Here is a 5,898-nt window from a genome sequence, read left to right on the forward strand (position 1 = left end):
TGGCTACCTGATGAGAAGAACTGACTCATTGGAAAAGACCCTGATGCTGGGAAAGATCGAAGGTGGGAGGAGAAGGGGACAACAGAGGATGAGGTGGTTGGATAGCATCACTGACTCGATGGACATGAGTTTGAGTAAGCTCCAGCAGTTGGTGATGGACAGGGAAGCCTGGCGTGCTGCAGTCCGTGGGGTTACAAAGAGTCAGACAAGACTGAGCAACTGAACTGAACTGAACAGAGCAATGGGCCCAGTGCCTAGCTCGAAGGAGGCACTCAGTAAGTGGTTGGAATTCTATTCCTTCTCCCCCACCAAACCGTGGGATGAAGAAATATATCCATGGATCCCAAACACATGTATCCTCTGGCACATGGTATGCACTCAGTAAATATCTACTTATTAAACAAATAAGTGAATATAGGAGTCTCTATATAATTCAGAATCTTTTCAACAGAAGATGCCTAGTAAATCTTTGCTAGTTCTAGCTCCGAGTCAGATAGAAAATGCCACATCATACTAAGGCCTTTGTAATTAGTGTGGGGGAGGTATTGAAGTATGCTTCAATCAAACCATTTCAGAGTACAGCCCTTCTGCCTCCAGAAATAGTTGAATAAAAAAAAATATTAAATTCTAAATGGCAAAGTAACAGGTAATGTAGCACACGGGAGAAGGGGCGTACTTCAGCGTGTGCCAAGGGCATTATGGAACATCCTGCTTTTTGAGTAATACAGTATTAAAGCAATGAAGCAAAGAAAGCGAAAGACAAGTAGCCTTAAAGAGGGAAAACTGTTTTGAACACAAATCACCTTACAGGGACTTCCTTTTCAAGGCGGTGGCAATTCCTCACTCTCTTTTCCTTGGGCAAGCTTCTGGAATGTTCGAAATGATCAACTGTGAGAAGAGTGAGGAAGAGATTTCCACGGTGAGGGTTTAATGGGCTCAAGGAACTAGGGGAAGCCCAGTGTGGCTGGAGAGATGATGAACCTACCCAAAATGAATCACCCACATTTATTTACTCATGAGAAAACCTCAGACGAACCCAGACAGAGGAGTGTTGTGTAAATGACCGGCCTGCACCCTTCAAAAGAGTCTAATGTTACAAAAGACAAAGTAAATATCTGCTGGGGACCAGATCCTGAAAGAAAAAAGCATGTGATAAAGCACATTTTGGGGACAATTTGTGAATTTTGACTATGGACTGTAAATTAAATAATAGTATTGAATCAATGTCAAATTTCCCAATTTGGTCATTGTACTGTAGTTACTGTGTTAAGAGGTTGCTCTTGTTCTTAGAGGATACAGGCTGAAATATTTAGAAGTGAAGGGCCATGATGTCTCCAATGTACTCTCAAGTGGATCTGTAAAAATAATAATGCAAATAATAATAGTAATAATAATAAGACATACCTCTTTAAAGAGAGAAAGCAGATACGGCAAAATATTGTGATCAGTAAATCCAGGGAAAGGGTACACAGGAGCTTATCACTCTATTCTGGCAACTTTTCTGTAGGTTTGCCGTTTTTCAAGGTAAAAAGGTAAAAGTAATTCCTCAGGCCGCTGTACCATGAATGGGCTTTCTGGGTGGCATCACTGGTAAAGAGCTCTCCTGCTTTCTATCCCTGGGTCGGGAAGGTCCCCTGGAGAAGGGAATGGCCGTCCGCTCCAGTATTCCTGCCTGGAGAATTCCATGAACAGGAGCCTGGCGAACTCCAGTCCATAGCGTTGCAAAGAGCTGGACACAGCTGAAGCAACCTAGCAGGCAGGCACCATGAACGGATTACGCGTGTGCATGCTCAGTCGTGTCTGACTCTTTGAAAGCCCATGGACTGTAGCCCGCCAGGCTTCTCTCTCCATGGAATTTTACAGGCAAGAATCCTGGAGAGGTTTGCCATTTCCTACTCCAGGGGAGTCTTCCCAACCCAGGAACAGAACCCGCATCTCTTGTGTCTCTTGCCCTGGCAGGTGAATGCTTTACCTCTGCGCCACCTGGGAAGCCCATGAGTGAATGGACTGGAGGAAGCAGCAAAGAAGGCATAAAGGTGGCCTGGACTAGGCTTTTGGCAATGGACATGAAGAGATGCCTATCTGATTGACATACGTCTCACAGGTGAAGGAATGATATTTACCCGTGACTGTGACAAGCTATATGTCAGCTCCTTTCTAGCTGCTGTATTAGCAAAATATTACCTTTCAACATGTTATAATAATCACTAAAATCACCATATGCATAAATGTATATGTGCTATCATGAATGCAATTATTACAAACTACATATGAATAACTTGTTTCTACTTAGGTAACAAATGCTTATGGGTGAACTGTCACCACAGGCCAGAGTCCAGTAGGTGTGGGGTGAGACCCAGGAAATTATATTGAAAGCTTCTAGATGGTTCTGATGTAGTCAGGTTGCAGAACCATGGCTCCGGAAACCCAAATCCATTCTAGTCTAGGTTTGAATTCTAGCCTTTCACCCTGTTGCCTCTCAGCGTTTTGCAAGAAGCCACCCTCAGGCTAAGTGGATTTATTAATCACTGTGGCAGGGATGTTCTGACAGACAGACAAGATGATTCAAGAGACCCTGACGTCAAAGCAGGAGGCGATACTCTCACTCTCATTAAGGACTTTAGCTCAACCATAGCTTCTTAAATTCTCTCTCCAAGTCCTACCTTTCAACTTTTCAATTTATAGACTTTATCTCAAGAATAGTAGAATAAGAATACGTTTTGTGGCATTTACAATTTAAGTCATGTGACTTTAGCAACAGTTACAAAATAACCCCAAATCAAGGAAAAACATTTCAGCAAGAAGGCAAGTTTCACAAGTGGACCAGATGGAAATTCTATATGCTGGTGAAAAGTAAACAACATAAAACACATATTATCAACCTTCAAGCTTCTCTCTTGGCTCTCAGACACTTGAAAGAGTTTCAGACACCAGATGAGGATAGACATCAAGTCTTTTATGCTGTAATGATGACTCCTTAGATGATGGCTCTAGGGTCTACATACATTAAACCAACAGGAAACTATGAAATCTCTAAGTATTCATAAACCAGACTAGTTCTGAAGTTCAGTGTTCATTCCTGTCCAAGATTTCAGTTCAGTTCAGTCGCTCAGTCATGTCCAATTCTTTGCGACCCCATGAATTGCAGCACGCCAGACCTTCCTGTCCATCACCAATTCCCGGAGTTTACTCAAACTCATCCCATCGAGTCGGTGATGCCATCCAGCTATCTCATCCTCTGTTGTCCCCTTCTCCTCCCGCCCCCAATCCTTCCCAGCATCAGGGTCTTTTCCAATGAGTCAACTCTTCGCATGAGGTGGCCAAAGTATTGGAGTTTCAGCTTTAGCATCATTCCTTCCAATGAACACCCAGGACTAATCTCCTTTAGGATGGACTGGTTTGATCTCCTTGCAGTCCAAGGGACTCTCAAGAGTCTTCTCCAACACCACAGTTCAAAAGCATCAATTCTTCAGTGTTCAGCTTTCTTTCTAGTCCAACTCTCACACCAATACATGACTGCTGGAAAAACCATAGCTTTGACTAGATGGACCTTTGTTGGCAAAATAATGTCTCTGCTTTTAAGCATCTTTTAATTTCATGGCTGTAATCACCATCTGCAGTGATTTTGGAGCCCCCCAAAATAAAGTCTCTCACTGTTTCCACATCCATTTCCCATGAAGTGATGGGACCAGATGCCAAGATCTTAGTTTTCTGAATGTTGAGCCTTAAGCCAACTTTTTCACTCTCCTCTTTCACTTTCATCAAGAGGCTCTTTAGTTCCTCTTCACTCTGCCAAGGGTGGTATCGTCTGCATATTGAGCTCGTATTTGACCTCACTAATTCTCCTTGCAAATCTTAGCTTCCGAGACCTGTGCTTCTTCCAGACCCAGCGTTTCTCAGGATGATGTACTCTGCCACATAAGTTAAAGTAGCAATGCCCTTGAATCCGGTGACAATATCCAAGCCTGACTACTCCTTTTCCTATTTGGAAGCAGTCTGTGGGGTGTTTTTTATTTTCTCATGGTTTTTATTTATTAATTTAATTCCAGTTCCATAACCCTGTTGCTTCCTGACCTGCATACAGGTTTCTCAAGAGACAGGTCAGATGGTCTGGTATTCCCATCTCTTTAAGAATTTTCCACAGTTTATTGTGATCCACACAGTCAAAGGCTTTGGCATAGTCAATAAAGCAGAAGTAGATGTTTTTCTGGAACTCTCTTGCTTTTTCGATGATCCAGCGGATGTTGGCAACTTGATCTCTGGTTCCTCTGCCTTTTCTAGAACCAGCTTGAACATCTGGAAGTTCACGTATTGCTGAAGCCTGGCTTGGAGAATTTTGAGCATTACTTTACTAGCGTGTGAGATGAGTGCAATTGCGCAGTAGTTTGAGCATTCTTTGGCATTGCCTTTCTTTGGGATTGGAATGAAAACTGACCTTTTCCTGTCCAAGATTTAGAGTCCTTCTAATTTCCCCAAGTGCTTCCCTGAACTAATACAACATTTGCACATAGGCACCTAAATCTTCCAAGCCTACAGGTATAAATTCTTCCTGCACTAAGGGGGAAAGTTTTAAGTTTAAATGAAAAGTGCTGCTTGCATAAAGATATATGTACAAGATACTTATTGCAAGTTTGCTTATCACAGCAAAAAAGGACCTAAATGTTTTTAAATAAGTTATGGTATGTCCATGTTATAGAACTGCATGCAGTACTTTTTTTTTTTTTAATGAAGCTGGTACATAAAGATCTTCAAGGCTATTAAGTTGGGGGAGAGGGAAGCAAGTTGCAGAATAACATTTTGAAACATTTACATTATTTTTTCTTTTTCTTTTTTTGGACTCACCTTGTGGCATGTAGGATCTTAGTTCCCTGACCAGGGATCAAACCTCCCTCACCCCCTACAGTGGAAACAAGGAGTCTTAACCACTGGACCACCAGGGAAGTCTCACATTTACATTTAAAAATCAAAACTAAATACGTATGTGCATGTTAATATCATCTCTGCCACACAGATGTGTGTTAATGCAAGAGAAGGTCTAGAAGAGTCTTCTATAAACTTTCCTTAGTAGTTGTCTCTGGAGAAGGAAATAGGGTTGGGAGAAAGGAGAAACTTTCATTTTTACTTTATTTAACCAGGCCTTGTTGAATTTTTAACTGTAATCATGATTCATATGTCACTTGTATAACTTTCTAATAATTTATATGTAACTTAAATGTACAATAAAAGAATGGCAGTTGGTCTGGTGGGCCGACCTTCAGCGGATGGACAGGAATGAAGAAGCCCTCACCCCAGGCCCCCCGTTCATTATCCCTTTGGGCCCAGGAGTGAACAGTATCTGGGAGTCTGGGACACAGCAAACTGACTGCCCCGCGCTGAGCCCCATGGCGTGCACGCCACAAAGGCCTGCAGCCGGCAAGCCCCTCTGCCCTTCTGCAGGGGCAGAAACAGCCCCTGTGGGGACAGCACTGACTTCATTAAATAGCAGCATCAGCCTCCCACTCCCGGGGACCAAACTGCTCCCGAGATACTTACAGAAGTTTGAGCAAAACACAAGGGTGACAGCTTGACGATCTCGGGTCTCTCTGCTCTTTTTTGTTGACTTGCCTCAAACAACATCCACCTATGCTGAGCCTCCCACCTGCCCGAAGGAAAAAGAAGATATCAAACGTGAACTTTAGAACTGGCCATGGCAGAGGCCCAATATGAGCTGGTGTCTTTCCAGAGGAAAGCTGGTGTCTTTCCAGAGAATGGATCACAGAATTAAGCTAGATGGTTTTAGCATCATCTCATTTCTTTCATTAGATTAATCCAGGCAGGGCTTCCCTGGTGATCCTGTGGTTAGGAGTCCCCCTTGCAATGCAGGGGAAACCAGTTCAATCCCTGGTCTGGGGAAGATCC

This window comes from Cervus canadensis, chromosome 26, assembly GCF_019320065.1.
Source record: "Cervus canadensis isolate Bull #8, Minnesota chromosome 26, ASM1932006v1, whole genome shotgun sequence".
Classification (NCBI taxonomy): domain Eukaryota; kingdom Metazoa; phylum Chordata; class Mammalia; order Artiodactyla; family Cervidae; genus Cervus; species Cervus canadensis.